Raw genomic sequence first — 12,640 nt, 5'->3', positions numbered from 1 at the left:
GTCTTGATCTCATTTCCTGTTGGAAAAACACAGGCAAATCATGCTACTAGCAAAAGTTCTTGGAAAATTAATAAAACCATAAATCAAATAAACTCCTGAAAAACAAACTGAGAAAAATCCTAAGAAGATTAAAGAAGCATGAGGTTGCAAGGAAAAAAAAAAAAAAAGTTGAGAACAGTAGGTACTTTTCTGTTTTGCTGTAAATTGTTTATAACCACAGATGGAAGTGCTGTTGAACATCACAGAATATTATTATTGGATGCTGTTCTCTTACTCCTCAGATGGCAGGCTCTGACAGGCAGGTCTACATGTCGTCCACGAAGTGTCAGCGCAGTCTGCGTGCTAGTGAGCTGGGGAAGAGTGCAGTTGTCCAACTGCTCCTGAGAATTTGTGCCACTGACATTGGTGTGCATGACACAGTATTCTTGTGTAAAACACCTACTTGCAAGCGAGCTTGGGAATGCTGCTGCATAGTGCAGTTACCTTGACTGCAAAGTTGGCATACAGGATAAAAGAATCACAGGAGTCAGCTTAATGACAATGACTTGGAGCTCCCGAAAAGCAGGATAATATGTCCAGGAGATCATTCTGAAATCACCTGTGAAAATGCAAGGCAAGCCTCATGTGAGATAACATTAATACTATGGGTGACGTTACATGTTAAATTTTTTTGTCATGTTTATAAACATTAGCCAATATGCATTTTGAAAAAGAAGTTTAGATGTAGATGAGTACTTGTATTACTACCACCACCAAGAATCAACTTTCATGTAAGAGTAGTGCCTGGCACCTAGAAATCCTACACATAGATAGAACATAAAATCTATGACTTTCCAATCCAAAACTATTATTTGCCAAGATACTTAAACTCTACGATTATCTTATTGCATCCAAAGGAATGAGAATTTTTGAAAATCAGACCACAAACATAACATAACATAACATAACACAACAAAACACAACATAACACAACACAACGTAATGTAACACAATGTAATGTAGCATAACATAACACAACATAATGTAACACAACGTAATGTAACATAGCTTAATGTAGCGTAGTGTGGCATTTCAAAGTTACCTTAGTAATTCTAATGCCTTAAATTTTACACATTTTTTTGCAAAATCACAGGACTTCTTTCTGCACAAACACTGCTTAAAATTTAGATATGCCTTTTCATTTTCAGCTACATATCACACATTCCATTTGTGCATAAATATTGTAAAAATGTAGGCTGTTCAAACACAAGTAAGCAGTATACTCCCAAAATAAAACTGCTACTCTGTTACTTCCTGATCATAAAGTACCACAAAGTGAAAGCATAAATTTAAATAGTGGACTATGTGATGGTAATGACAACATTCATTGCAGATTCTTCACATATTGATTACTATGTTGTCACATAAGTAGTCTCAGGAATTGAACTAAAAACTGTGGGGAAAGATATGTTTATGTTACTCACAGACGCAGTGTTTCACCCCAGTGAAGTGAGGCAGAACACACAGAATTCAGTAGAAAGACTGCAGTTGAGTACCTGCATATTCACTGACATCAACCAACTTTTGTCAAGTTTGAAATGACTCCTCGCCATTGGATGGGTCATAGACCTAAACCTAAAAAGACTTCTGATTAATATAAAAGATGAAGACCATGCTGAAATACAGGTCTAAAGTAAGACACACACAGAAAAATCCTCAAAGAGATGGCATTTTAAGTCTTCAGCCTCCCAATATGAGGGAAGGCCGGCAAGGTTCATGAGCAATAACAGCCACAAATAAGCTCAATAAAGATTTTTTTCTCCAGCAATTGTGTAATGCATGAATCCTCTCCTTTAACACATGTCCTCTGAAGACTGAGCAGTTCTTTCAACGTTTATTGACAGTTGGTCCAGCTTCCAAATGAAAATATGGTTGTTAGGATTAATAGGTTTACTTTGCCATAAACCTCTAGATTATAGATAGGAGAATGAACTAGCAAACAAATATTGGAAAGAGCAAAAGCCCAGATGGTAGAAATATACATATTACTTGCTTCTGGATTTACATTGTCTGTCTCTCAGTTTAACAGTTACTCTATTGCTACAGTTAAAATTCAGCACAAAAATGGTGGCTGTTTTCCTACACTATAGCAATGGTATGCGATAATTCACTTTCAGAAATGGTACTCAAGGTACATATGTTTTGCAGGCTTTTTTTATTTTTTTTAAAATGTATGCTTTTTAAAAAGTACAGGGTTTATATCAGAAGAAGGAATATGTTTTGCTCTGAAGTCCAGATCTTTTATTCAAGGGGACAGTAATATCTACAGATTATTTAACTGAACATATCAGATGCTAGCATATGACCAAAAATACAAAATTAAGCAGGCATTCAGTCAAGAAAATTTGTACAGCATATTTCCTTGAAAGGAAAATGATACTAGGATCAGTTCTAGTTCAATGCAAATCTTTGTAAGCAGACAATTAAAAACTGGCTCAGTTATTTTACAAGGAAATTAATGTTACCACATGCCATGGTTAATTTTATTTGCAGGAGGTATCAGATCTCAGAAAAGTTCTCTCAACAGAATTTTTCTTCTTTTCCTTCCTATTTTGCTTTAAATTGTTCAAATCTTCATTCTGCCATGCAAGGAAAAGTAATAGAACGAAAAACTGAAGCTCCTTTTTGTCATTCAGATCTTGACAAACCTGTATTTTGCAGTCACATAGTGCCATGCATGAGCACCCCACAAAGAATAATGTAGTCTTCTTACAATCCTGTTCAGGAGTAGTCTAATTTTCTAACTGCAGAAGCAGCCCAAGAAAAAGTAAACTGTTCACTCTGAGTCAAGAAAACACTATCAGAAGTGAAAATTGAGCTCAGGCCCTCAAACCCCAGACATGGTGCCCTGATGTTCCTCTCTTAGTGCCCCTTTCTCTTAAACACATCCATTTCCTCACATCCAAATTAAGGGTTCTGCGAAATTTAACAACAAAAAAGTTAAAACAAACAGATACAGAAAAAAAAATTGGGAAATCTTTCTGTCTTTTTTCTAACCAATATGACCATGTATAACACGTTAGCATGTAGTCTTAGCGTCTTTTTAATTTCCCCATGCTGAGTACTACCACCTCCACTTAAGTGACTGATAATGTAAACAACTTTTTCCATTTAGGGATAACTCTCCATTCACCTACCCCTTCCCACCTTTTCTACAGAAGATCAAAGTACTGGAAATCAAAAATGAAATATGTTTCAAGTGCTACCAAAATAGGCACCTCATATTTGATTAAAGCCTAAAATTGTCTGATGAAGGTTAGTGCCTTAGGGAAACATGAGCATTCTCAAAATCACCAGTTTACGTCTTGGACTTCATAGAGATCTGATAGGCAGAAGGAATTTAGACTGTTTATGTAGCAGGACACACAAAGCAACAACCATGACAGACAGACTCTGCCAATGTCCTTTTTGACGTTAGAAACAGTAGAGAAGCCTTCTGAGACACCTGTAATTCTGTGTATAGTGATTATGCTTCTCCTAAAAGACACAAAAAAATAACCTGAGAAACCAAAACTAGGCTGTAATTTAAAAAAAAATGATGAGAAAAAAGCAACATTCAGAGGTACTCAGTCTCCTCACATGTTTTCCAGAGCCAGACTTTTCAGATATACATCCAGACTGTTGTTACTGTGCTAGCCCTGCAGTACTAGAAGGTCTCACATGGAATTCAACTAGAAGTAGCACATATGTGGGAGGAGCAGGAGTATCTACGACCCTATGAACTAATCAGAAGATCCTTGTGTGAATAATAGAGAAAGAAGAAGAAACTAATTCCATCCCTGGAATTCATCTTTAAAATAATTTGGGCAAATTACCCTCTAACAGTTTGTTTCTTTCTCTGGAATCTTAACAAAGTTGGAAGCATTCAGAATGATCTTAGACTAACATTTGGATGGCCAAAATTAGAATCTGTGAATTTAGTTCTTATCCTTTGAATTTCAGACTTACAGAAGAGAAATTATAAGGTTTAGAAAAATTACAATCAAATCAAATTTCCAAGGTTTAGCAGTAACCAGATCACGGCTTTGCTACAGGATTTAAGCCAGCTAAAAGCATTGTGAAGAAGGGAAGATTGATTAACAGGGCTGTACTTATGATGTCAGATATTTTATGGGCATAAATAAGTTAAATTAAGACTTAGTGTAATCTTGTTTTTTATTATTTTTTTTTGTCAACTAAAAGTGATACATCTGGGACACACTACTAAAACTGACCTTCCACCTCCCATAAATCACATAAAAAGGAATGGACTCTTTTATATCCTGAGAGAAAAATATCATTGTATTTTCAAAGGTGACAGGAAGAATGAAAGTCTACTAATAGTAAATTCATTTTGTTAAAGACCTCAATTCACCTTATCCAATACCTATTTTTATGATTGTTTGTTAGTACATCTTATCAGATAACAGTGTCATTCTTCTAGCATTTCAGATGCTAAAACTGTTTAGTTTTACAGACTGCGAATGACAAACCACTTGTCAGATAAGATGTACCTGTAACTGTTTTAGATTAATTAATCATAAATCTTCGTGTTTTCCTGTGTTGGTTTGAAAACAAGGACTCCATATAATACATAATATATCACTATAGGCTACCTAGTTCTTACACTCTTACACACTTTTTCCTCAGGAGAATTTTGATTTTTGAAAATTTAGAACAAGCTATCTGTCTTTCTAATACTCCTTCTAAATTCAAAAGAATCGATGTTTTCTTAGAAGCCTACAGCCGATGGACCTGCAATTTAATTTTAATCAGTTCTATCCTGGTTATGACAATTATGGTAACTGGGACCAAGTGTTCCATAGTCTTTTCACAGATAACCGTTAGTGAACTCAGTTATAAAGTTACACAATACATAAATATGTTCTTAATTATCTCTGTCATTTCAAAGGAAGAGAAACTTAATGTAAGATCTTACAATCATGTTTTCACAAATTTTCCCCCTGAAAATACAGTGAATTCCTTTTAAAAAAATATTTTGCAGGTCTTTCAGATTTGGAATGAGCAGGCAGAAAAGAGAAGATGGAGAAATTTTATACTAATGAAATATAGTAGGAATATATACTAGGAAATTGTAAGCATTTTCCTTTGTTGATAATTTCTGATTCTCACATCAGCTCTTTGTCACTTCTTCTCCCCTGTAGAGAAGATAAACTTTGAGAAATACAAGCATAACTAAGAATACAAATGAAGAAGAATGCACAAAACTTAATTGCTGTTTGGGCAACCTGACCAATCACTCAAACTTTTACAGAGATTGAATTTACAGCTGTTTTTTATACAAAAGAGTTAAGAAAGCAACAGTTTAATTTTTTCATCGTATCTTAAGCTCAAAAACCATCCCCATTTGGTATCAAAATGAACACAAAAATATAGAAGGCATTTTAAAAATATGAGAATGGAATGGGCCTGCTGAGGTATTTCATTTTCCTTTGGTAATTACAGGCAACCACATACATAATCCCTTTCATAAGCAGATCAAATTCTGTTTTAACTAAATTAGGATTTGGGCTTTATCAAATTAGGATTTTGCTACTCTTATTTGAAAGCTCTTCTGTTACATTAATCTTCTCTTTGTTACACACAGGTTTTAAATTTCCAGTTAAATTACACAGGTTACTCCAAAAGTGACGGTTCATATTTATTTCCATGGAAACAACAATAATATAATACTATTTGATAGAGCAAACTCTCAGCTACAAAACCCAATTTTTCAATATATTCATCACCATTAAATATGCATTTTTGTCAGCCATGAACAAGAGCTTGCATGCTGCACTTGGAAAAATATGTACCAGCAGAGGTGAACCACTGTCACTGTTACCTCTTCTGTCACACCACCCACCACCTCACTGTACTCACATTCAGTGTTTGGTCTCCAAAAACATTCAGCAAGCATCAATGAATGTCAATGGGTGCCACTGTTTCCACATGGAGGAATTCAGTGACACACCTTTAATTCATATGCACTTCTGTGTCAGACAACATTCTGTCAGACTGCTCCTCTGCTGCCAAACATCACACAGCAAGAGAATGGAATGGAACATTGGCAGGAAGGTTCAAGCTCTATTGCCATACCACCAACATCCGCCTGACACCACAGCCAACATCATAAAATAGGAGGCATTAATACTGGAGCATATCTTGTATAATTAGTGGCCACATACCGTACTGGTGTTTATATAATTCCTGCTGGATCAGGCCAGGAATATGATTGCAAATAATAACACTTTATATGAACATTATGGCCTCTGACCGGGCATCCTCAACAATCAACCCCAGTCCTAGTCCCATTAAGTTCTGCCTCAGAGTCATAGAATCTCTCTTGATGAATATTTCAGTGAATCTAGAATGTATCAGGAAAAAGAAAAAACACAAAACAAAACAGAACTGTAATCCTGATGAAGTGCCACTTTCCATCAGATGTATAAATCATTTCAACAAATACATTTATGACATAACCAAATTTTTAATAGTACATCAGAAAATAAGTGAAATGGAGTCCAGATATATTTTCTGAGACATCTCCTAATTCCCTGATTTTACTGGGGTTGCATTTCCGAGCAGCATGAAGGATTCTATGGGCTTTGCAGAGTGACTGAATGTATTGTTCCTTACATTGTCATTTTGATCCAAGTCCATAAAAGTAAGGTCAAACACGTTTTGATAGCAGTGGTAGTTCCTGTAGGTACAGGGAAATACTGGGACCATAACTGGCAAATGGATGCATTAGACAAACAAATATTATGCAAATATATTATGCAAAGAAGTGAAAACAACTCTTTAATCAGGAAGAGTCAGAAAACATTGAAGACTCATTTCATTTTATGCATGATCTTTAATCAGATGTTGAGTTAGATTTACCACTGTTTTCCTTGTGCCACGTTCAGGTATCAGGTGGAAAATGAGTGTTCTGGAGATAATCGCACCTGGGAGACTGGATTGAGAACCTGAAGATAAAAAAAATCACCCCCATTTCCAAAACTGCTCATGAACATGAAGGCACTGTGAGAAGAACTGCGATCTTCTGAGGTTAGAATGGAGCTCCAGAAGTGTAGTCCATCCCAAAAAACCTGATTAGCTTCTAGAGAATAAAAGTAATTTCTACACGAATACATATGTTTTCAGGGGCTGAAGATTATGTTTTCTTTATTAAGATCAGCTTTTGTATGATGTACTAGCAATGAGTTGCATTTAGTGCTATGAGCAAGCATAGCGCTAGTGGACTGCAGGAGCAAACAGAAGTACGTGGACAAGCAGTGTGAACACTTCACAGAAACAGCAAGCAACTTTCAACTAAACAATTACAGAAGTCTTAAGCTGTAACTGCCCTTTAAAAAAAATTGCACCACAATCAGGGAACGTCAAATTTGGGAGGAAGTTTATTTTTGCAAGCTGTTGAATGTGATAGCGTGTTTTTCTTTAAACCATAAATCTGCTGACTTTCATGGAGGCTTTAGGAAACTATGAAACATGCAATTGTTTCAGTGTGGGGGTTGCTGAAAAATGTCTGATGTTTATCTTTAAATTATTAGTGTAACTAGGCAAGAGAGGAGATATAGCTGGTAGGTAGGTATTTTGTAGGGATATAGCTAGCTGTGTCTGCATCATCCATCTATCCTTCCCATTTTTCCTCAACATTCTCAAAAAAAAAAACAAACAAGAATGGCTCTGCGTCTTAGCAGAATACTCAGGTTACGCTAAAAGATTTAAGGAGGAAAAAAAAAAGATACTGGAAGGAATTGCTTTAAGTATGGAGTTAAAATAAGTTCGCTAGCCTTTTGCCTGGTCCAAAACCCAGAGAGCGAATGATAGCTTTGAAGCAACAATTTGGTGCTTCTCTCTGACTCCTGGCATCCCTTACAAGGCAGTTCCAAGACGGTAAAAGTCTGAGTTCTTTGTATTTAAGTCACATTAAAAAAACTTGAGGAAAAAGGGGTGAATAATTTAAGTGAAAGTTGGAGTGTAGTGCTTTTCTTATATATTAGAAGATACATTCAGTGTTACTTTTGGAATACTTTTGTATTTAGGGATAAAATTCATCTCAGTAGAAAGTCAGAGGACAAGACTACCGCAGCCTCTCAAATCTGCTGAAGTCCAAAGAGGCAAATTTCATCTTTCACTTTGATTATTGCTATAATCAACTAATCCACATAAATAATAATTACTGCCCTGTCCTTATTCGACATTAGCATGTACTGAACTTAATGTGTATTTGATGTATCAGCTTTGGCTCACAGCTGTTGTGGAAAAGGCAAGCCGTTTTTATGCTCATTCCACCGACACAGAAGCTAAAACAAAAGGGAAACAGCGCACTCAAAAATATGTTGTCAGAGAAAAAGGGCAGCTGGAAAGAGGAAGGGCAGCAAGTATGAGAGAGTGGATTTTGTCCCAGCTCCCAAAAAGTGTGTGAGGGATGCATGGAGGAAAAGGCATAACAAAACAATTTACTTGTAATTTTTTTTCCAGAGTAGTGTCAGATTAGGAAAGTAGTTCCCTGCTCTTTCATGAAAACAAACAAAAAAATAATTATCATATTCTGTTTTGATACATACACTTTTTTATTTTCAAAATTTATTTTATAAAGCCAAGCATAAAAAGAGCAGAAAGTCTAAAAATTTTCATTTCCCCCTCCTTCATACAAATCCTTAGCTGTACAGTAAATTAATCATAGCAGATGAGAAAACTCATCAGCACGCTGATGTCAGTTGCTATAGCAAACAGCATGTAAGGGACTGTTCTACGGTTGCCATGACTGACCATCTCCATACATCCTGTCCAACCACAGCATGGCCATTGGAAATGGCTGCCCACATCACTCCAGGGCAAGACCTGAACAAATGCCTCAGGATACATAGGGACAGGCTTTCATCTGATTGGTCATCACTCTTACAGGACTCAGTTACATCTAAATAAGGTGGAAAAAGAGCCCTTCTTAAGACCAATAATCTGTTATTTCTGCACAACTATTCTCAGTTATAAATTGAAATAAATGATTATTTTTAATTATCTTCTAATGTTGTTCCCAAATGGGTTTTTATGAACCTTAGTATAAACCCTGTTATGTTTAACGCAGACCACAATGAGCACAAATTAAATGTGTATTCAGTAAATCACTTTATAATGTGACAGAAACAATATAATGGAGTTAGTCAAACTAGTTCCTACAAAGTGACCTAAAACTTTGTCCAGGATTTATAACTTCTTTAAATTTGCAGTGGCATGAGTCAGATGTAAAACATGAAACAATCAAATATTCTTGTTAAAAACATTTGATGCTATAGTTTTCATTTCTCTGAAACAATCACAGCTATAAATTTCCTGCAGGAGACACGGTTTCCCACACTGTACAGAAATTACCTCTGGGACTTCATTTTACTCCAGACAAAGCACAAATTCTTTTGCAGTGTATGTGAATATCTGTGTGTGAGAGTGCTGCTTATAATGCAGTAGATTATTCAGCCTTCGACAGTTTACAAATAATAGACGGAAGTCCTCATTGCTTCACTACAAGGATAGCTTTCAGAAGCAGAAGGGTAAACTTACTTACAATTTGAAGTCGGAAACAGCATTTCATTAATTACCTTTGTCAGACCATTACCAAGAATACTGTGGGGAAAAAAGGAGTGTTATAACACGCAGCATTCCTAATAATGAAATAGATGATGGCTGAGACAACTTTACTCAATACAGTTGTTATAAGTGTATTTCCAGTATTGCTGCTATGGGTGTAAGATGTAAGCCATTATAAAGAAATCAACAGCAAGTCGTTTAGTTTTTACTACCTCTGACTCACTGCCACTCGTGACAAAACTCCTTATAAAAAGATGCTATGACTTTTCTAAAGCCAGAGACTGTGCTGCAGGGTTCAGTTGCTGGCTCTGCGTCAGGGTTAATCTGTGACTTCAGTGTGTTTATCATAACCCCATCAGTAAAATGGTGACATTAACATTTCTTACGCTCTTTCTCCTTTTATTTAGTTTGCCAGCTCTTCCCAGCAGAGTCTCCCATGGAAATGACCTTCTGTTAACATATCCAGAATATCTTTTAAATATCCAAGAGAAGTGAGGAAGAACAGATTACAGACGCAGGATGAAACTCTTTGTAAATACAGAGATTTTTTCCTATCTCTTCTTTCTCAGAAGTCAGAACACACATACACACAAACCTGCATAAAAGTCTGGGTAAAATGCTGCTGCTAATAAAATAATAACAACAAAAGGGATCAGTTTCAAATAGAGAAATATGTAAAATTAAAATAATGTGCTAATTTTAATATATTTTCAACAAAATAAAATATTTAAATAAATCAGTCCATGTGAAGTACAGTGAGAAAACTTACAAGAAGTCATAATAAAGTAACTGAGAAGTGAGAGAAGATTAAAAGAACAAAAAAAAAATACAAACAAAAACTGGACTATAAATGCATTGAAACGTGTAAATTGCCTATAGACACTTATGACACATGATTACATAGAATAGTTGTCACTAGCCATAGATACATTCAGAAAACATTACATAGAAATTTTAAAATGGCCTGGAAATATTCTTAAGTGTGAAGAGCCTTGGTAAACAGCACACACATACTGTGGGGAAAAAAAAAAAAAAAAAAAAAAAAAAAAAAAGCTTGTACAGTCTTCTAATTGTACCAGGGATGCTCCAAAAGTAATGCCTCCTATGTTACTGTGTTGGTCCACAGTGTCAGAGATGGATGTTGGTGGTATAGCAAAAGAAGCCGAACCTTCCCACCAATATCCCGTTGCATATTGTTGCCATGTGACAGATGGCAGCAGAGGGGCAGTCTGATAAATTAATATCTGATATGGACGCAGGGATGAATCAAAGGTGTGTCACTGAATTCCTCCAAGCGGAAAAAAATGGTACCCACTGACATTCATTAGTTCTTGCTAAATATCTGTGGAGACCAAACAGTGAATGTGAGCACAGTGAAGAAATGGGTGGTGCATTTCAGCAGTAACAGCAGTAACAGTGGCTCTTCTCCACTGGTGCAAATTTTTACAAGCACAGCATGCAGGCTTTTGTTCATTGCTGGCAAAAAGGCATAGCTAATGGTGGTGACTATATTGAAAAATCATGTTTTGTAGCTGATCTATCAACTAGTATAATTGCTGTACTCTCTGTTGGAGTTTCCATGGAAATAAATAGGAGGCACTAATTTTGGAGCAACCTAACATTACAGCTTTTTCATATTTGATGTTACCACAGCTTATGTGATGTTATCACAGCTTAGCACATCTACCTTAGTCAAATATAAACTTTCCCAGGAGTTGCTGCAATAAAGAATTATAGAAATAATGAAGGCATGGCCATAAATCCAGGCAGGGAACAATGCTATGCTTCTTTCTTATTGGCTATAAAAACCAACTGACTACAGAAATATAATGTAAACTGCAGCTCTGTCATACATATTTTTAGGATGTGATGTCCTGGTCAAAGAAGGATACAGATTTGTTTATCCTAAAAAATAGAACAGAACACTGACCTTGAAGATCAGATCAAGTATAAAGTGGCCTAAAATAACAAACAAAATGTATGTCATATCTTCAAGATTCATTTCTCAAGTTTATACATAAGCAACACTGAAGAGGTTGATCCTGGAAAATGACAGTGAGAATACAGATGCCAAGAGACTGTAGGAGGAATTTAGGATGCTCAGTATCTTTCAGTATCACTCAAATAGAAACAAATAAATAATGTCGCATTAGATTAAATCAAAAGGCTCAGTAATAATGGCTGCATGCTGCTCTACTTTGAGTCTAACAGACTTATTTTTGGTTCAAGAAAGGCTTACCCACAGTTAAAGTACATGAAATCTACCAGTGTTTGCAAAGGAGAAATCATCCCTCACCAGCCTGATAGACTATTGCAATAAGGTAAGTAGCTTGATGGATAACTGGACAGCAATGAATAGTTTTTACCTTGAATTTAGTAAAGCTTTCTCCCACACAACATAGCCAGAGACAAACCGATGACAGTGAGTTGGATTGAAAACTGGCTAAACATCCAAGCCCAGAGCTCTGTTACACAGCCACAGAAAGTTGCAGTCGGAGGCATGTCATTAGCAGCATACTCCAGGTGTCAATATTGTGTCTGTATTGTTTAACATCTTCTTGAATGACCTAGACAATGGGACAGAGGATGCCTTCTGTGAGTATCCAGTTAATATAAAACAGGGAGAAGTAGCTGATATGTGTTGATATGAGTATGATAGGGTTGTGTGGCCATTCAGATGGACCTGGAAAGTCTAGAAAAGAGGCCTACAGGAATCTCATTACATTCAACAAAGGGAAATGCCAAGTCCTGCACCTGGGGAGGAAAAACCTTCAGGGAACACTACATGCAGAGCTGACTGCAAAATAACTACAGAGAAGGACCTCAGGGTCTTGGTAGACAACAAGTTGACCATGAGGCAGCAATATGCCCTTGCAAAAGAGAAAGCCAACAGCATCCTAGGCTGCCGTAGGCCAGCAGGTTGAAGAAGAAAGTTCTTCATCTCTACCAGTCTAGCCAATCTGGAATACTATGTCCAGTGCTGGGCTCTCTGGTACACGAGACATGGGGACTTAATGGCTCAGCAAAG

The 12,640-nt window shown here is 36.3% G+C and overlaps 1 long non-coding RNA gene across 1 annotated transcript in view; it reads right to left on the bottom strand.

Annotated features, from left to right (window-relative positions):
• Positions 1-489: 489 nt before the first annotated feature.
• LOC125686618 (uncharacterized) overlaps positions 490-12,640 on the bottom strand; it is a 59,459-nt gene continuing 47,308 nt past the window's right edge. The window contains exons 10-11 of the long non-coding RNA XR_007373851.1: positions 11,979-12,179; positions 490-598 (exon numbers count right to left, since the gene is read on the bottom strand). This is a non-coding gene — a long non-coding RNA (uncharacterized LOC125686618). The remainder of the gene's footprint in view (positions 599-11,978; positions 12,180-12,640) is intronic.

This window comes from Lagopus muta, chromosome 1, assembly GCF_023343835.1.
Source record: "Lagopus muta isolate bLagMut1 chromosome 1, bLagMut1 primary, whole genome shotgun sequence".
Classification (NCBI taxonomy): domain Eukaryota; kingdom Metazoa; phylum Chordata; class Aves; order Galliformes; family Phasianidae; genus Lagopus; species Lagopus muta.
This window is presented reverse-complemented; position numbering and strand designations above follow the sequence as displayed.